This window comes from Ursus arctos, unplaced genomic scaffold (assembly GCF_023065955.2).
Source record: "Ursus arctos isolate Adak ecotype North America unplaced genomic scaffold, UrsArc2.0 scaffold_8, whole genome shotgun sequence".
NCBI lineage: Eukaryota > Metazoa > Chordata > Mammalia > Carnivora > Ursidae > Ursus > Ursus arctos.
Genome location: NW_026623100.1, coordinates 50,760,665 through 50,781,091, shown reverse-complemented (window position 1 = coordinate 50,781,091; position 20,427 = coordinate 50,760,665). Strand labels below are relative to the sequence as shown.

Sequence of the window (20,427 nt, the reverse complement as noted above, 5' to 3'; positions counted from 1 at the left end):
TTCACAGCAGTTGTGTTGGGAGGTCTGCTCAGGGAAGCAGAAGAGGGAAGGCAAGACTGACAACACGTTGGAACCATTCTCTAGTGAGACAAGATCTCCCACAGAGGGGAAAAAAGCAAAATCTTCAAAGTTAGGAAATTACGACAACAGAAAAGAAATACGTCTTATGGATTATTTAGGGGTGACGGAAGTAAAGACCATGCGGGTTTTGTTTTTAAGCCAACAGCCTGGGATGCAGCAGTCGTTTCGACACAGAGAGTCGTGGGGAACTAGCGTGTGGTCAGCCGTGGGTACTTTCCACACCCGCGAACCACCACAGCGATTTAACTCCAGCCCAGCTCGAGCTCAGATTCTCTAAACCAAAGAGAAAAGCCCCACGTTGGGTTAACTGGCAGCCACGTGCTACAGACAGCCCAGATCTGAAAACGAAAAAAAAAAAAAAGGTGTGTGGAAACAACCATGTTCTGGTGGTTTCTAGCATAACTATTGTCTCTTTCTCAGCGATTTGCATAATGCAGCGGAGGTGTGGTCAAGCAGCCTCTAGTTCAATGTGTAGATTTTGTGTGCACCTGTTTGCAGGCCAGAGCGAGAGCAGTCATGGGAGAGCAAAGTCTTGATACTCTCCATGGCCTTATTTTCTGGAAGCAGCTTTGTTGCAGTGTAACTGACATACAAAATACTGCCCACCCTTAAAGCGTACCGTTTTCTCGGACGTGTGTATCCACAGAACCATCGCAACGGTCAATACGGTGAACATCGCCATCACCCCAGCAGTCTCCTCATGCACCGTCGTAATCTCTCCCAGGCCTGCCTTCCCTTCCCCCTCCATCCCTACTTCTTTGTTTCATTTCACTCTAGATTTTCATTTTCTATAATTTCACATAAATGGAATATACAGTATGTAGCTTTTTTTTTTTTTTTTTTTTTTTTGGTCTGGCCTCTTTCACTCAACATAATTGTTTTTGAGAATTTTTAAAAAGGCTTCTTTATTTATTTGAGAGAGAGAAAGCATGAGCATGGTGGGGGGAGGCGGGTAGAGGGAGAGGAAGAATCCTCAAGCTGACTCCCTGCTGAGCACGGAGCCCGATGCGGGGCTCCACTCCAGGACCCTGAGATCATGACCTGAGTGGAAATCAAGAGTCGTATGCTTAACCAACTGAGCCACCCAGGCGTCCCTCTTTTTGAGATTTATCCATATTGTGTTTATCCGTAAATCATTTTTTTCTTTTTTCTTTTCTTTTTTCTTTTTCTTTTTTTCCAAGTAGTAGTCCATTGTATTGACGTGCCACATTTTTCCCCATTCCTCTGTGGGTGGACATTTGGGTCGTGGCCAGTTCAGCCTATTACAAATAAAGGTGCTATGAACATTTGTGCGCAAGTCTTTGTATGGACATTTGCTTCCTTTCTCATGGAATTACATGTCTGGGACACGTGGTAGGTGCATGTTGAACTTCTGAGAAACCTTCAACTGTTGTACCATTTTCCATTCTCACCAGCAGGGCATGAGGATTCTGGTTCCTCCATACCCTTGCCAACACTTGGCGTGGTCAGTGTTTCTAACGTTAGCCGTCCTGAAATATGTGTACTGGTCTCACATTGTGATTTAAATTTGCATTTCCCTAAAAGCTGATAGTGCTGAACACATATGTTGTGCCATCCATTAAACTTCTTTGGGAAAATAGATAAGGTGGAGACTGACGGTGAAGGGGCATGCGGGCACTGTTTGGGCTGATGGGGATGTTTTGTATCTTGAGAAGGTGGCGCAGTCCTATCTATTTTTCAAAATTTTAATGTTAAGATTTGTACATTTTACAGTGATATAAAACATACCTCAGAACTAAAAAGGACTGTATACAGATTAATTTGGTTGAGGTGTCAGTGGAAGATAGATGAAGTTGGTAAAGATAAAATCAGAATGGTGGAAAGTGAATAATTACGGGAACTGACGATCGGGACATGGGCTTGAGTAGACCCTTTTGCTTCCTTTGTTTGAACATTTTCTCAATAAAACGTAAAAGAAATGCCCAGTCCCCCTGATCTAGAGAAGATGATGACCACTTCGTTTTCAGGAAAAACAAAAACCAAAGGAAATGAGAATAAATTGAGATAAGAGAGAGTGTGTGTAGCTTAACTAGGAAGATATTTCATCACTAGGAAAACCTCCCCTGCAAAGAGTGGCTTCATGTCTGATCATCTTTAACACGTGATCTTTATTAGTTTTAATTGCAAAAGTAATATAAACTCAATGTAAAACAATCACACATTAGAGGAAAACAAGATTTAGAAAATGACTGTCTTCTATAAGCCATTCAAATTTTTACATATATGTGCGGGTGTGTGCGCGTGTGTGCGTGTGTGTCGATAGAACCCACATTATAGTGTACATATTATTCTGCTTGCTTCCTCTTTTTCCCTTAAGCACTCTACTTCGAAATCTTTATCAAACGGAACAAACAGCTGTTTAGAAGCAGAAGGTAAAACCAGATGAAACAGAAGGTTCTTTCTCTTTGGATTCCAAGATTATGCCAATTTCACCCATAGTCTAAGATCTGACATGATCTTACATATGGATTTTTACCTAAATATGTAATTCTACATAAATAGGATGCCTTTTCTCTAAGGCCAACACCAACAGCAAAACCCCTGACAGTGAAAACCACCCCAATCGCAAGATCCTGAAGCTCCGTGGTTGCGGGCAGCCGGCCCTCCGCGCCTCTGGGGAGCAGATGGCTGCTGGGCTCTGGGTCGGAGGGGCCCGGTTAGCGGGATGACTCAGCGCAGCAATGGCCTGGGGAGCAGAGAGGAGGCTGGCCAAGACTAATTGCTGTCAGGAGGAACATTCTTTTTAGCTGGCTAATTGCTCTTTTAAGATAATGAAAGTGTTTTAGGTTCCCTTTTGTCCATATGCAAATACACTGGTGAGTTGAAGTCACTCCCAGTGCAAAGGGGAGCGTAGAACACACATGGTGAAGTGGTTTCCCCTTCGTTTTGCATATTTTCTTGTCTGCGCTCACCTCTAAAAGATCCTTGCCTTCGCCTGATTTACATTCAGGTTTGTTTCTCACTTTGTTGATGACCCCTTCTCGGCGCCCCACAGATTATGTACTGTGGCCATTCAACCAGATGCCCTGAGTTTGTAACGTTAGCCCCAGTAGAACATCAGACAAGGGCGCCTGGGTGGCCCAGCCGGTTAGGCGCCTGACTCTTGGTGTTGGCTCCGGTCGTGATCTTGGGGTCCTGATCTCAGGGTCCTGAGATGGAGCCCCGCATCGGGCTCTGTGCTCAGCACGGAGTCTGCTTCTGATTCTCTCCCTCTCCCTCCGCCCCTCCTGCTTGTGCACACGCTGTCTCTCTCTTTCTCTGTCTCATAAATAAGTATATAAATCTTTAAAAAGAAAAAAAAAAAAAAGAACATCAGACAAGACCCAAGAGTAAGGACCTGTGTGTGGGGATAGGAAGTAGATGGTTCTCCCCGGGATGACAGAAGTCGGGGTTGGGCTTCTTCCATCTTGTGCTCTAAGGAGCTCATGGTATCTCCATTTGTGATTTCTGGTTGACCGGTAAATTTTCTCAGCAGGGATTGCAGATGGTTCCCGATGTAGATGGCTTGATTTATGACTTCTCAGCTATAGGATGGCCACAAAAGCGATAAGCATTCAGTAGAAACCATACTTGGAACTTGGAATTTTGATCTTTTCCTGGGCTAGCAATGCGCGGCGCATCCTCTCCCATGAGGCGGGGCAGCGTCAGGGAGCTGTCACTCCTAGCGGGTCCCGCCGTCACCGGGGTAACCAGTGGAAACACGATCATTCTGTTTTTCACTTTCAGTACATTACTCAGTAAATGACATGAGATAATCCGCACTTGATTATAAACTAGGCCTGTGTGAGATGATTTTGCCCAACTGGCAGCTAATGTGAGTGTTCCGAGCACGTTCAGAGCTGTGGCGTTTGGTAGGTTGGTGCATTAAATGCAGTTTTGACTTAGGATATTTTCAGCTTCTACGGGTTTATCACGGGCGCCTGCGTGGCTCAGTCGGTTAAGTGTCTGCCTTCGGCTCAGGTCGCGATCCCAGGGTCCTGGGATCAAGCCCCGCATTGGGCTCCCAGCTCAGCGGGTAGCCTGCTTCTCCCTCTCCTGCTCCCCCTGTTTGTGCTCTCTCTCTCTGTCAAATAAATAAAAGAAAAGAAAAAACAAAACAAAAACTCAGTGGGGGTTTATTGGAATGTAAACCCTATCTGAAGTTGAGGAAGATCTGTATTTAACAAAATGTTTGATGTTTCTGAGAGCTAGGTGCAGTGACAGATGCGAGTGACACTGGTGGGTTCTGATGAGACAATGGTGGACCCCATTGAGACCACGTGATTACACCCCAGGGCAGTGCATAAAGCCTCGTGCATTCACTCATTCATCCTTGCATAGACTCAGCTAACTCTTCCTACGTGATGTTTGAATGCCAGGCTCTGGGCTACGTGTGTGCCTTGTACACCCCGCCCAGTGACTCCCTCAACTCCAGCCTGTTCTCTGAAGACACAATCATGAAAACATCTCAGAGCCCCACTCCATTTCCCTTCCACTGGAGGAGTCGTCTGCTTTCTTCAGCAAACCCAGCCCCAGGCACTGTGACTGTCACTGCCCATGAGAGCCTCCAAGCCCCCCACCCCTTCCTTCTCCTTGGCCTTCTTCCCCACCAGTTCCTTGGAGCCTCTTTCAGAGTTGACGTCGTCACTTTCTCAGGTTCCCCCTGGGGTCCTCACAGGCTTATGCCAGATGTGTTCAGAGGTCCCTCATTTTAGAGCCAGAAGCCTTCCCAAAGAGGCCTGATGTGAGTTCTCCAACATTTCCCAATTGTTCTCCAACACTTCCCCAATTAAGGTCAGCTTATCCCTTCTCCAGACTTCTTAGGATCCCAAGAAAATGCTGGGCAGCAAAGGCCTTGCCCTTGCTTCTGTACCCAGCATGCACCCTGCCCAGTTCACACCAAAGCAAATCTAGTCCCTCAAAGGTCAGGCCACCCTGCCCTTCCTGAAAGGCTCCTTCCTGCCCCCCTGGGGAGGGTTCCCAAGTGTCCTTCTTTCCCCACTTGGCAACCCTCAAGTCCCTAACATATAGGTCTGATTATATCACAGACTACATTTGAAAAAGAGAGAATAATCCCCCACTTCTTTCACACCCAGACACAACCCCAGTTATCATTCTGGGGGATTTACATGGGTTCCCCTTTCCTGGCTGTTTTGCTCACTTGTCATCCTTGTCTGCACATGGCGTCATGTCTCCTAGTGGCCACAGCCACTCCTCCTACATTGTTCTCACAGTCCTTCATTTCAATACACAACACAGAATTAAAACATTTGTCAGAAACTAACTTGAGCACTTGATACGTCTATCAAAATGACAGTTAAGACTCTGATGACTCTTTCCTCCATATCTTGGGTTATTTTCTTGGAGAGAGGGTCATGAACTCTTGCAGTTCTTGACACATAATGATAAATTGCCCTCCGTGGGAGATTGTACAAACATACACTGTCAAGAGCAATGTGGGAAGATAGGAGTTTTACCATATCCTTGCCAACATGCAAATTATCATTAAAATGCTAATTTTTGTTCATGTGTGAGGCCAAAGCATGGTTGCTATTTCAGTTTGGTTATGAATGTGAATATTGAATACTCTCCTTAGACTAGTTAAGTCACCATGGCTCTAAGCCAATTAAGTGCTTTGCTATCTTTCCCTACGGTTTTTATACCTTTGAAAACTATTTTTACCGAATTTCCGCACGCTCATCACCTCTAGCCATGGATGCCAAGCCTGCCATGCTTGAGAGAGCCTTGCAGACTTGTTGCTTCTACCCACTGATGCCAGGAATGCCATGTTGTAGCGATCCAGCTTTATTTTTGTTTGGAATTGGCACCCCCTCTTCTCAGAGAGGAGTTGGCAAGGGTTCTATCCTGTCATGGTGAATTAGGTAGCCGTCACCCTTGTCTTTGGGAATTGGCCTGTTGGGCTGGAGTTGGGCACCAGGTGCCACCTCCATCTTGGTTGCCCTTTTTGTGACATTTATACCTGGAATGCCCAGTGGGCACTAGCTTGGGAAAACATTTGATCCACCTGGACTGTGTTTGGTCAGTGGCAGCTAAGGAGTGACCCAGAGGCAAGGCTGCTTAAGGGCTGGTGGCCTCACCAAAGAAAGCTGTAAACCACTCATCCGCTCCAACCACCACCGTAGCACCGTGCTTGGCCCCCCGTAAGCCAAGAAGGGGCCAGAGTCTCTCTAATTCAAACATGACGGGCAGAAGAGAAGGCCTTGGCACAAAAATGTGTCCCCTGCCTGAGGCAGAGTCACATGCACTGTGTGTGCACGGCCAACCAAGTATTTGGGGCACCTTTCTGCTGTCCAGTCACCCACCGACTCCCTTCACAGCAGGACACACCCTTCCAGCAAAATCACCCTCACTCGCCAGGGTAGCAGCCTCGTTGAGCAGAGTACGGAGGAGATAAAATCATGGAAATTACATCTTCCCCAATTAGAAGGAAAGGCTGCACTTCCTTCGATTGCCTTTGCCCTCAGAAGTGGCTCAACCACACCGTGGCTCCTTTGGACCTTGGGGATTCCCTGTAAGGCTCCCTATTTCTTCTCCCACACATCGTCAAAGTCTGTACTGGGATGTCATGAGCTGAGAAGTCTGAGATTTTCCTGTTCTCTTTATCAAACTTTATCGAATTCCTACTGTATGCTAGACTCTGGAGATGAGGCCAGGTTAAACTTGGCCTGCCCTCTGGAAGCTCACAGGCAACGAAGTCCATGACCAAAGTGCTATGGGCTGAAGGGAGGGCAAGTTGCACAGAAGACAGCGAGCCTAGGCTGAGTTTGAATTTGAGCTGGAGAGAGAAGACAGCTGTAAAATTACAAAAGGCCCTGTGTGCTCGAAAGGTTATGTCAAAATCTCTGAGCTTCGTTAAAGATTTTGGGCAACCCAGGGAGGGAGGGTATGGCTAACTTTGCATTTAGAAAAGATCCCTTTGGCAGCTGTGTTGGGTGTAGATTAGAAGGTGGAAAGGCCAAGGGTAATGGTAAAGGAGGAAGTGATGAATGCCTATGGCCAAGCAGAAGCAGTGGTAGCAAACATGGAAGGAACATGGAGTGGCTTTCATTAAGGAAGAGATCTGCCCTGCTCGGGTTGGGTGGTGCTAGAAAAGGGAGATTGCTGGTTTAGGCAATGGACACATATTTGGGGAAAGAGGATGAATTCAGTTTTGAATCTGTTGAATTCTAGACAACAAGGAGACATCCGAGTGTTGTTCTGAGTTTCCCAGAGACCAGGACAATGACCCAAGACCCCATAACAACATGTACAAGGTAGTTAAGTACCTGGGTGGACGGGACCACTCAGGGCCTGCTTATGGAGGAGATGAGTCCCATGGCTGAAGCCAGGGTCACTGACCTCTAAGAGGGTAACAGGAGAAGAGGACAGCACAAAAGAGGTTGAAGAGCCCTGGTCAGAGTGGTTAGACAAAAAACAGTTTCTGGAAGTAGGTGTCTACTCATGTCAAATGTTGCAAGGAAGGCATGTAAGAAAAAGACCAGGAAGTGTCTACTGCAGTGTTGGGACAAAGGAGAAACAGTGAGTATTAGCAGCTGGTCCAAGAAGCTTCGCTGTGAGAAGTCAGGATGAGAGGGAAATGTGAGGTCAAGAGGGGGCTCATGTCGAGATGGGAGACTTCATGTCGAGGCATGGAGGCATGGAGGCTTTCTTTAAATTGCAATGTATAGAAATATAGCCACTTTTTCTGTCTTATAGGGGAGTGGCATGGTTTCTTTTACTTAGTACAATGGCTTCGGAAGCCTGGTTGGCTCTGGAAAGTGAGTTTTCTCCCATCTGTGTGTGGAAATAGAGAGGACAGAGTGAAGGATGTTCTACAAAAAAAACTCAACGGGGTTGAAGAAGGACCAGAGAGAGGAAGGAAGAATGAGCAGCGAGGAGGAGGGGCTGAGAAGGGGAGGGCCCAAGCAGCAGCAGCCTGGAGAGATAGGGGGGTTGAGAACAGCCCAGGGGCAGCCAAGCCAGGACTTGGAAGGGCAGGATTGACTAGGATTCTACTTGAAGTTACCTGCTTGGCCAGGGAACCTCCAGTCTTAATAAAAGCCAGTCATGCCCAATCACTTTTGGAGAGTAGAGGTCTCAATTAGGGACAGGAGCCCTTAGATCCATGTGGAGAGAAGAGAAGAAAACGGCTTGCAGAATTAGGGTGTGAATGAGAGGTTGTTGGTTGGGCTGAAGAGGTTACAAGGTGCCAGGTCAAAAGTGCTTCCCTGAGCACCCCGTCAGTGCCAGCGTGGCCGAGCCGGTCTTCCCAGTAACGGGGAGGAGGGTCCAGCGCACTTCATAGACTGTAACAGGCAGGAGGCTGGCAGGTGTGGGAGCCCTGGGTACTTGATGCTTGCCTTACTAAGGGAGAGACCAGGAAAGGGGGAGAGGTGGAAGAAAATGGGTCAATTTGCCAAATAACCAATTTGTTGAAAATCAATTTGCTGGAGAGCCAATTTCCCTGATGAGTGATCCCTGGAATTCACCCAAAAGTTGTTTCGGTTAATTACTTAAAAATTTATAGCAATTTGTGTGCTATGGTTTCCACAACAGCGAAGATTTTCCCATAGATTTATTTTTCTATTTCACTATGTCTAGCAGTTTCTTTCTTTTGGTTTACAAGTTGTCAGGTCTATTTTTACCAGACGTTTTCCTATAGATTTCTCAGTCCATCTCTGGTAAATGTCAGTTTTCTGTGGGTTTCCATATTTCAGAAGCGGGGCACTCCTTGAGCGCACAATATGTTTTTGGTGCCAATGGATGGGTTTTCCCTCAACTGCATTTACTCTCAACTCAATAATTGTAAAGACTTGTGCCTAAATTGAACTATAACTCCCGCTTTGGGATTTTGCCACTGGGGGAGTTGTCATGGATATGTGAAAATTAACATGCAGAAGAAACTTTTATCTGGCTGACTGCCAAGCCACTTTGACAAAATTGAGAAAATGCAAATTGGTGCAAAATTACACTTGAAGGACAAAACCACTTTTTTTGCAAACCAAAGGTTAAAATTTAAAAAAAAAAAAAAAAAGGCTGATGCATTACCCAAACCTTTATGAGTAACTTTTGAAAAGCAGGCAGCTTCAGAAATGTGAATCTCATACCCATAAATCCAGTATAAAACAGTGGTGGAGAAATCAAAAGTAAAACCTCTGAACTAGATAAAAAGCAAAGGCCCAAATGTTGAGAGACATCATTAACAGCTTTCAAAATTCCAGTGCAACACATCTTATTACATATTTTGTAAATAATTAATGTAAATACGTTTTGGGAGAATTGGAAATCTGTGGAATTGGTCACTTGGCAAATCAATTGTTAACATATTGGTGTGGGGAGTGGGTCACTCTGAGATTTGGCATTTGGCAAACTGTCTTTCAGCAAATGGCTCTGTTTCTTTTCTTGTTTTAGAGAGAGAGAGAGAGAGAGCATGTGCACAAGCAGGGGAAGGGGCAGAGGGAGTGGGAGAGAGAATCTTAAGCAGGCTCCACGCTCAGCACAGAGCCTGACATGGGGCTCGATCCCACGACCCTAAGATCATGATCTGAGCTGAAACCAAGAGTTGGTCACCTCACCGACAGAGCCACCCAGGCGCTCCATCAAATGACTGTTTTTGAAGAGGGTGGGAGGGAGGCTGGGTGAGACTAACTCGGTCTGAACAGGGGGAGGGATCTGATCCGAAGGTTTAGACTCTGCTGGAAAGGAAGGGAGTGAGGAAAGTAAGGTTATGCATAGAGAAGAAGAGGCACAAGAGGAGTTAGTCCCAGAGGGTGGAGGGCTGAACGTTTTGCTGAGGACAGAGGGTCTGGGAGAGGGGGTGCCTGGGGCCTCCGACTAAGCAGGTCCCCGGCACCGGGGTGCGGTCCAGCTGGGGCGGGAGCCTGGAACCTCACCACACACCAGGGGGGTTTTCTTCAGCGGGGCTCCCCATCCTGGGGGCAACCAGCTGGATTGCTCCTGGGGCTTGTGGTTTTTCTGGGCAGGTGCTTTGGGAAGACAAGGGAGAACGAGATTGAAGGAAGATGGAGAGATGCGCTGGAAATGAGAGGCCCTGAGAGGGAGTAGGGATGGTCCTGAACACAGCAGGGACGGAGCGAGGGGAGAACACGGTGTGGCCAGGACCACAGCCCCGGGCAGGGCAGGAGCAGGGCTGCTGGGAGTGAACGGGCTGGGGAGAGGAGATGGGTGAGAAAACTGGGAAAGTGGCTCAGACCCTGGAGGGGGCAGGGCTCCAGGCTCTCCCGTGGCGTGGGGGCTGGGGGCCTGGAGCTCACGTCTGGGGACACGGGAGACCATGACGTTGGCTGCGTCAGCCACACAGACCCTGAAGTTGCTGAGTGAAGGACGTGAAAGGATACGCAGTGCCCTTCTCGGACCCAGCTCCACTGGCTCTTCTCGCCGGCACACACGCACGCCCACCTCCGCCACCTCTGTCACCTGTGCCTCGGCCACCACCGCCACAGTGAACTCTCCTCCCACAGAGAAAAAGGGTCTTTGAAACACTCTAGCCTCCCCCTCTCCCCATCCCTGCGTCCTTCCTCCCTGTCCCTGCCGGATGGCAATTAACACAGTCACAGCTCTGCAACCTGCCCTGTTTCTGGGCAGACGCAGCCATTCATCCATGAGAGACGAATAAAATTACTCTATTCCTGGCTTTGTGCCGCCTATTCTGTCTTTCGTCCCACTCCTAGGGGACAGCCCCCCACTCCCACACACCTCCAGTTCCTTCCAAGCTTCCGCTCTCCCTGCCCCCCTCCCCCACCAGCGGCATCAGCCCCCCTGCAGGTGACTGGGCTCGGCTGGGGAGCCTCTGACCGCAGCATCTCCCCATCCTCTCTCCTCGGAGCTCAGCCCCAGCCTGTGGCAGCAGTGACTCCTGGGTGGGGGACTGGAAAGCCCTATTAAAATGCTAATATGGCATCTGGAAGGGGGATGGCGTTAAGACAGCAGTGAATATTCAATCCAGAGGCTTCCTCCTGCTTTGAGCGGTCCGGGCTGTGCGTCCCCTGCACAGTGACATTTCTAACCGTCCTTCACCTGGTGTGATCCATATGTGGGTTCTCCCGCTCTCGCGCTGGAGGCCAGGCGCTCCCAGGGCCCGCCAGGCCCCAGAGCTCTGGCAGCTGCCCCGTCCAGTCCCAGAACCACCACCAAGTGGTGCCAGCTCCAGGACTGCAGGAAGTTCAGTGGTTTTCAGCGTCTTGAACCCCGACCCCCTGCCCCACATGGCCCACCCCGCCACCCCCACCAGATCGCTAACGCTTCTCATACCTCCGGGCCGGCATCCAGCCTGCTATCAAGATACAGCCCACCATCCTCCAGCCGCTGGGGTAGAGGAATTACCAGCCCTGGTTACCGCTCAAATCTAGCATGACGAAACTGGCTCGGAGTGATTTTAAAAGTACAGCACTTTGAGACGTCCACTTCTGGAAAGACGAAGTAGACATACGTTTCTCTATTCTTCCCACTAAGTGCAACTGAAAACCTGGGGCATTCTATAAAACATACAGGAAGACCTTGAAAAGTATAGACAAGAAGGCAGGTGACTAGGACCTCTGCACCCCCAAGCCCCCCTCACCTGGGGGTGGTGTCACCGAAGACCAAATGATGAGCCAGGGCTTAGGAGTTCCATCCTGGCAGGGCGATAACAAGGTGCTGACCTTCCTCCCCGGCAGCGCAAGTGGAAACCACATCAGGGAGCTCGGCTGTCCGCCCTCCGCCGAGGAGCATTCAAATTACGTGAAGCAAAATGGATAGAACTCAGGAGAGAAATAGGCACATTCACTGTGGTCGTTGGGTCCTTCAGGACCCCTGTCTCTGGGGAAAAGCCAGGCAGATCAGCGGAGACACACAACTCCGCAGCGCTACGGACCAGCAGGATCTAGTCGACATTGTAGAATAATCCACCCCAACCCAGAAGCATACACGTGCCTTTTGTGTGCCCGCACGTCCTGTAGCAAGACGAATCCTCCCTGGGGCTGTCAGGCAAAAGTCCGCAAACATGAAAGAACCGAGATCGTGTGGAGTGTGTTCTCTGGCTCTCGTGGAATCAAACTAGGAATTAACAGCAGAGGGGCGCCTGGGTGGCACAGCGGTTAAGCGTCTGCCTTTGGCTCAGGGCGTGATCCCGGCATTATGGAATCGAGCCCCACGTCAGGCTCCTCCGCTGGCAGCCTGCTTCTTCCTCTCCCACTCCCCCTGCTTGTGTTCCCTCTCTCGCTGGCTGTCTCTATCTCTGTCGAATAAATAAATAAAATCTTTAAAAAAAAAAAAAAAGGAATTAACAGCAGAGCTATCACAGAAAATTCTCAAATACTTAGAAATGAAACAGCCCACTTCCAAATAATCCATGTTTCCAAGCGGGAGGCTCAAGGGAAATAGAAACATAGCCGAACGAAAATGACAGCACAGCACATCGCAATCGTCGGATGCACGGACGCAGCGCTGCGAGCAAAAGGTATACCGTGAATGCTTTCATCAGAAAAGAAGACCGTTTCGAATCAGTAATATCAACTCGCTCCTCAAGAAACTAGAAAAAGAAGAGCAAAATAATCCCGAACAAGCAGAAATAAGAAAAAGATCTGAAAAACAAGCAATGAATAGGGTGGGGGGATGGGGTCACTGGGCGCTGGGCATTAAGGAGGGCACGTGATGTCATGAGCACTGGGTTATATAAGACTGACGAATCCCTGACCTCTACTTCTGAAACTAATAATACATTATATGTTAATTGAAGTTAAATTTAAAAAAATAAATTTAAAAAAGCAATGAATATGGAAAACAGAAAGAGAGAGAGAGTTCATGAAACAAAAGCTGGTCCTTGTAAAGCTCAATAAAACTGACAGATTTATAGCAGACGTCTGCAGTGATGTCACCTGTTTCATTCCTGGGATGGGTAATTTATATCTTCTCTCCCTTTTTTTTTGGTTCAGTCTTACTGGAGGTTTGTGTTCCTAGACTTGCACCTAAGTGTTTCTTTTTTTCTTTTCTGTGTATATGTGTGTGTGATTAAAAATAGCATCGTATTTTGTGGGGCTCCTGGGTGGCTTAGTTGGTTAAGCACCTGCCTTCAGCTCAGGTCATGATCCCAGGATCCTGGGATCTTTGAGCCCCACATCCAGCTCCCTTGCTCACCCTGGAGTCTGCTTCTTCCTCTCCATAGGCCCCTCCCACCCCAGCTTGTGCTGTCTCTCTCTCTCTCCCTCTCAAATAGAGAAATAAAATCTTTTAAAAAAATAACACTGTGTTTTTATTTTTGGTTTCCATGTGCTCATTGCCAGTATATAGACGGTCAATCGATTTTTGTTATGTTAATCCTGTGACCTTGCTGAACTCACTTTATAGTTCTAAGAGTTTTTTGGTGAATTCCTTGGGATTTTCTACACACAGCTTTATGGAATCTACAAATAAGAACAGATTTATTTCTTCCTTTCTGATGTCTTTTATTTCCCTTTCTTGCTTTATTGCACTGCCTAGAACTTCCAGTACTATGTTAATTAGCCTCGCCTTTTCATGGTCTTAGGTGGAAAACAGTAAGTTTTTCATTGCGAAGTAGATGTTAGCTGTAAGTTTTTGTGGATGGTTTTATCAAGTCGAGGACATTTCCCATTACTCCTGTTTTTTGAGAGTTTTTGTCATGAACAGGTATTGGGTTTTCTGTTTGTCTTACCTGCATTAGTTGAAATGATTATGTGGTTTTTCTTCTTTAGCTCTGTTAATATTGTGGATTACATTGGTTGATTCTGGAACACTGAACCAGTCTTGCATCTATGGAATAAACCCCACTTGGTCATGGGGTATTATTCTTTTTTTATAGTGATGAATTCTATTAGCTAATGTTTCCTTAAGGATCTTTGTCTGTATTCATGAAGCTTATTAGACTGTAGGGTTTTGCTCTTTGTCTGGTTTTAGTATTTTAGGGTTTTGCTCTTTGTCTGGGTGGCACAGCGGTTGAGCGTCTGCCTTCGGCTCAGGGCGTGATCCCGGCGTTCCGGGATCGAGCCCCCCATCAGGCTCCTCCGCTGGCAGCCTGCTTCTTCCTCTCCCGCTCCCCCTGCCTGTGTTCCCTCTCTCGCTGGCTGTCTCTGTCTCTGTCGAATAAATAAATAGAATCTTTAAAAAAAAAAAAAGAAGTATACCTTCCCTTCTCTACCATTTTCAGGATGGCATTGTGTAAAACTGGCATTAATTCTTTCAACATTTGATACAATTCTCCGGTAAAACCCTCTGAACCTGGAAATTTCTTTCTATTTAATTTTTAAATAATGAATGGAACTTCTTTAATAGTCATAAAGCTGTTCAAATTGTCTGTTTCATGTTGAGGAGTTGTGGTAGTTTGTGCCTTTCAAGCAATTGGTCAATTTCATATAAGTTGCCAGATGTATATATTTAGAGTGAATCGTAGTATTTTTATAGTGATGGAATGGTACTGTATCTTGATCACAGTGATGGTTACAGGAATCTACATGTACAATAAAATGGCATAAAACTATGCACACACCACATACACACACCCACACTTTACCAAGAGCAGTTTCCTGGTTTTCATATTATACTGTAGTTAGGTAAGATGTCACCCACTGGGGGAAATTGTGGAGAAGAGTACATGACACACTATTCCTGGTACTCCTACATTGACTCCTTATTCCCTTTGTCTTTTCTTTTTTTTAAGTATTTATTGAAGTATAAGATACATACAGTAAAGTGTATAATTCTTAAGGGTAGAGCTTGATGAATTTTTATACAAACATATGTGTGTGTGACCACCACCCTGAATGAAATATAGAACATTTCCATTAGTTCCTTTATGTTCTCGGTCAATCCACCATCCTCTCCTGCTCTTCAGTAATCCATATGGATTTCTTAGCCAGGTCTAGAACTTTATATGAATGGAATCGTATCACATACCCTCTTTTGTCTGGTTTCTTTCGTGCATGATGTCTGGTAGATTCATGCGTGTGTTCTGTCCATCGGCAGCTCCTGTATTTTTGTCGGTAGGTAGGATTCCATTGGGTGAATATGCCATGATTTGTTTACCCGATCTACTGCCAATGGATGTTTGAGCTTTTCTCCTCTTACGTTTTGTAAAACCTTTCAGTATCTTGTCTTCGTTTTTCCTCAAGATACCTCACTTTTCTTTAAAAATGGCCCAGAACAATAGGCATTCATTCAGCCTTCCAGCCTTTCCTGAGGCAAGAGCAGCCGCTGACCCACTTTCTGACATCAGAAGGTTAAGTCAGGTTATCAGTCCAAAAACACAAGGAGAGGAAGTGGAAGTGAGTATGAAGCCGTGTGTGATCAAGCAATTGGAGGCTGTGGGAGGCTCCACGGCGAGTCTCGGGCCTGCCTTCAGAGCTCTAAGTTTCCGTAGGCCAGAGTCTCGGGAAAGGGGGAGCAAGCGGCAGCAGACAGCCCATTACTGGCATTCCCTGAGCTCTGCGAGTCTCAGGCTGGAGCTGGGCTCCCTGGCCTTCTGCCCGGTGCCCTGAGGCAACCAAAATGAGGGCCCAAAGAGCCAAGAGCCACAAGGTTGTTTTTCTAAGACTTAAAGGGATTATGTCATCCCTCCGTCTTATTTGCCTGAGAGAAGAACCTTAGGTCTCCTCCTTCGGGACCCTCAATGGATCTTGCCCTGAGAGGAGAAGAGGAAACAGAGAGGAGGAGAAGGCAGAGTGGGAGGCAGGCTGGAACAGCTGGGGATGGACGTCAGAGCACAGTGCACAGGCAGCCCCACAGGGCCTGGCCAGGCACGGCTCAGGGAAATCCAGATGGGTAAACTGAGCTCTGTTTGAGAATGCCTTAAGGCTACAAAGCTGAATGTTTATGTGAATATAATCAAAGGAAAGGGGAAAGGCTTGGGAGAGAAACACCCGAGAAAACCCAAAGAAAGCCGCAAGACCTAGACAAGAACTACCAATCTGGTAATCATGGGGTGTGCTGTAGGGTTGGTGTTTATGCCAGACAAAGCCAGTGCTTTCCCGAGATCTGGTGACAATTTGGGGCACATATAGTTAGGGGGAAGGGCAAGCCCTGGGGAGAGGCTTTGAGTCAAGAGACCAGGGTTGAGTGTCAGCCTCCTGGCCCTCTGCTCTCTAGCCCTGGCAGCCCTCTGTCCCTCGGACCTGCAGAGTCTGCCTGTGAATGGCAGCTGGACCAGCCAGGTTTTGCTGGTCCTGTGGGCTCAAGAGATCTGGCTTCTCAGGCCCAGGCACTTGCTAAGGCACTGGTCAACTTCAGGGTGACCTCGTCAGAACCCTGAGCCAGCCCCAGTGCTTTTGAGACACACCCAAACCTCTTGCAAGGTTTGCTTTGGTTTCTAAACTCCTGGTACAGAAGAGAGGAAGTCACTTTAGACTCAAATCCTCATAAAACCTTTCCTATCACAGGGCGTTGGTTTGCTCGATGATTTTGAACAATTTATTCTGAAGCACAGAGTCAGATCTGAGAAAGAACCGTTGGCTCCAGCATCTAACGAGGCTAGTTTTAGGTGTTGGTAGGGTCACTCACAGAAGGCAAATATACACACACACAGCCTGGCAATTCCCAGGGTTGAATGGGGTCATCCAGCCTTCTGAGGACCCATTTATTTACTCATTTAATTACTCATTTACTCATTTACTCAGTTAGTGAGTTAGTTTTATTTAAGCAATCTCTACACCCAACGTGGGGCTCAAACTCACAACCCCCAGATCAAGCCAAACGCTCTTCTGACTGAGCCAGCCCAGCGCCCCTTCAGGATCCTGTGCCTTGCTGTGAGGCGGCGTCGCCGGACTGTGCTTGAATAAGCCGCTAGCCGGGAAGAAGATCCTGCACACCAGGTGGACTGAGCCCAGCCTGCCTCTTGACGCAGACCTTGATGTGCCAGACTTCAGTGTAGACCACTGCCCAGGCATCAGCTGCCTTGAAGCGTCCCCGCAGGCCCTGTGGCAGGCCCTGTGCAGGTTGCTGGGGGCAGATACTCAGATGACTCGGTCTAGGTTCATGACCACCTGGATGCGGGGTGGGCTGTCAGTCAGACGCCAAACGGGCCACGGGCCAGAGTGCAGGTGCGTGCCTGTGAGGCTGGAGTGGTAGAAGGAAGGCACGCCGGCAGTCCCCACAGTGCCTGGAACAAAGAACGGCCGAGCTGCGTTTTGGTTTTCTCCTCTCCACTTCTTTCTCCTTCCTCATTGGCTGCTTCTATCCATAAAGAGCTCCAAGCTCATATATAGACGGTGTTCAGCGAGGGAGGAGGGCCAGGTCTCTGCCCGGGGGAGTGGCTGCCTCCAAAGTTCAGAGACCCGTGGCTTATCAAATGAAGTTTGCCTTCCAGCTTTTTCTTCGTCATTGCCTGGTTGCCCCTGAAATGTGACTGACTCTTCATTTTGGGAGGTAATATTCTAGTTGGAAGGATTGTGAGAAGCGTTGTTCTCTATTTTCAAAATAAAGAACTTTAGCCTCTTCACTTCCCCCAAGTGAGGTTTTCCCTGCAGGCACATTTTCTGGCTCAGCAGCTGCCCAAGAAGAGCAGGGGGTCATCTCGATTCGCATCTCATTGTTCTCCAAGATCTGGCTTCCTAGAGATAAGGAACGCTCATCTGGAAAGCAGCCTGTTTGACAGGCGAAGTTCTGTAACACATTCCAGGAACTCTTTGGATCCTTTGCTCTTCTGAGATGGACTCTCATTAGCAATCACTGGAAATAAGCAGGCAGTCAACAGGGCGTGGCCAGGAGCGTGGCGTGGAGTGGAGGGTGTCATAGGGTAGGCCACTGGTGAAGCGCAGAAGTTAACCCAGGATCCAACCAAGCGGTAGCCATGGGCCTGATAGGATCGGAGGCTTCTCCTCCCGGTGCTCCTGCCCGCACAAGAGCTCCCTGCAAAGATTGTGCGTCTGTGCGTTCGGTATTGAGAGAGTCTAGCTCAAGACTTAGACTCTTGGTCTATGGGAGAACCATGGCAGCCCTAGCTGCAGACATCAGGCAGGGAAAGCTGCAGTACGAGTCATGGCAAGGTTTCTGGAAACATCTCCTCGACACTTGCTTCTGAAAAGCCACGCTCTTCTCTCAAAGCATTGCTCTTTTGAGTGCACCCCAAGAGGGCACCCCATGGGTAGGTCCTATGTCTTTCTATCTATGCCAAAGTCTAGATGTCTGAAGCCACTGTGAAGGCACACCCCTGCCCACTGCTGAGGAACTGTTTACAACAGGGCAGCGCATCCTTTCTGAAGCCAAAACTGAAACAACAAAACAACAACATAAAACCCCTTTCTGAACCGCAACTCTGGCTTGGAGTGTAATTTTTGAGAATATACTTCTCCATTCCTTGAATGGTTACGTTTGTCTTTATGGTCCTGCTATTTATATGTTCTGAGAACTCTCTGGAAATCCCTTTTCCAAGAAATGAACTAGCTCTGGTGACCGTGTTTACTGGATCTCCTGTTTCAGTCAGATCTAGAGGGGCTGGCAGGTTGGGCACGCTTCCAGCATGTCAGGGTTTCTGAAGAGTCGTGTGAACTAACATGTTTTGTTAGCTCACCCCAGCCACACGGACCTCTCACATAAAACATCGAAACTTGGCCCAATCCCTTCCTCTTTCATATTTTCTGCCCTTTCCCCCAGTGCCACAGGTGTGGTCTGTGAATGGGTTGTTGGGAGGATGAAGATAACGTGTGATCACGTGTGATGGGATCAATAGATGGTAGCAGCTATTGGTGACGATGTCATCGCCGATGATGTCATTGTGATCACCACTATTGTCATCGTTGCCTCTGCTCGTAAGCCTTAAAAATCTTTGGGAAATGGTTCCTGGGCTATTAACTGTAGTTCCCAACTAAAATCTTTACTGAGCCAAAGTAATGGTAGGTCTAAACCTTTTCAGGCACTGGGTCTGACTCCAGGGATTTTGAACGCTGCACATCGTTGTTAGCAAAGGCTGTCCTCTTGCTGTGTGTGAATGAGTGCACACATGTACACCAGGCCTCCCACAGAGAACCACGAAGACCTGCTCTTGCAGCTCCTGTTACAGAAAGCAGGGTGAAAATTTGTACTTTCTCTTTTCAAGGCTCCCACCCTCCGCTTAGCCACCATTTGAGTCCCAAGAAATGTCAGAGTTTGAAAATAATACACCCAGACACACGCTGTGGTGTTTAGATTTTAGTCTGAATAATATCTTTAAAAACAAAAAGTCAAAATGCTCAGGATTCTATTTGGGGTGAATCTCTAAATCAAAAAATAATGTAAACCATTCTTCTTACTAAGAACTTTATTTTTATTTTTTTAAGATTTTTATTTATTTATTTGACAGAGAGAGAGACAGGCAGCAAGAGAGGGAACACAGTCAGGGGAAGTGGGAGAGGAAGAAGCAGGCTCCCAGCGGAGGAGCCTGATGTGGGGCTCGATCCCACGACTCTGGGATCACGCCCTGAGCCGAAGGCAGATGCTTAACGACTGAGCCCCCCAGGCGCCCCCTTACTAAGAACTTTAAAACCAAGAACTTCCTCATTAAGTATTAAGTGGCAGATTTTTTTTCTTTCAGTCTTCAGATTGGGTTTTTCAGTTTAGATTTGAGAGTTAAAATAACCCAGAAATGATCATGCCTTCAAAAGCAATGATGAGAACTTTATTAGCACCCAAAGTAATATCATATCATGAAGCTGATCTAGGGCCCAAGTCATTAAATGATTTAGGACTTAACTGACTCTAAGTTGCTGAGGTCCAGAAATGTGCGATTGGCTGTGTCTGTGAAACTTCCTGGATATGTTATTATCTGATACTGCCTTCTGCATAATATATATTTTTAATTTGTAGAATTCAATCTTACATGTTCTGAGCCACAGATGTGAAAATAATATGAGCACTGTGAAACTCATATGTTCCAAGAACTAAAAATAAGGAACATAAAAAGATACTTCCAATGGATAAAGAAGATGAGATGCACTTTAAACAGAAAGAAACATCTACAGAGATGTTGAGAGAATGAATGGAAAAAGAAGTACTATGAAGACATTAAGCATTAAGCAGGCTGCACTGGGTATATCCATATCAGATGACATTAGCTTTGAGATAAAGAGTGCTACCAGACCTAAGAGGGACATGTCCTAATGATAAATGGACGTGTCATGTAGAAGACATTATAATTATCAACCTGTATGAGCCTAATAACAGAGCTTCCAAATACAGGAAGCAAAAATAGTAGAGCTCAAAGGAAAAGAAGACAGTTCCACAGTCATAGTTGGAAATGTTAACACCTCCCCTTCCCAGTCACTGTTAGAGAAACTAGGTCTAAAGTCAGGAGAGACTTAGATGATCCGTACAAAACCACCACTAGCTAGTTCAGAGCCTATACCCAACAACCTCAGAATAGACTTT

The 20,427-nt window shown here is 47.2% G+C and overlaps 1 long non-coding RNA gene across 13 annotated transcripts in view; it reads right to left on the bottom strand.

The window, feature by feature from the left end:
• The window catches only part of LOC113242353 (uncharacterized), a 277,321-nt gene that overhangs the window by 11,444 nt on the left and 245,450 nt on the right, over positions 1-20,427 (bottom strand). For 4 of the 13 annotated variants that reach the window (XR_008958190.1, XR_008958188.1, XR_008958186.1 and 1 more), the window contains 2 exons: positions 11,660-19,075; positions 2,194-4,165 (listed from right to left, as the gene is read on the bottom strand). The exons of 4 other annotated variants lie outside the window; for them this stretch is intronic. This is a non-coding gene — a long non-coding RNA (uncharacterized LOC113242353). Of the gene's footprint in view, positions 1-2,193; positions 4,166-11,659; positions 19,076-20,427 lie in introns of those variants that run through there. 5 more of the 13 variants (XR_008958193.1, XR_008958192.1, XR_008958196.1 and 2 more) reach the window with 3 other exon arrangements.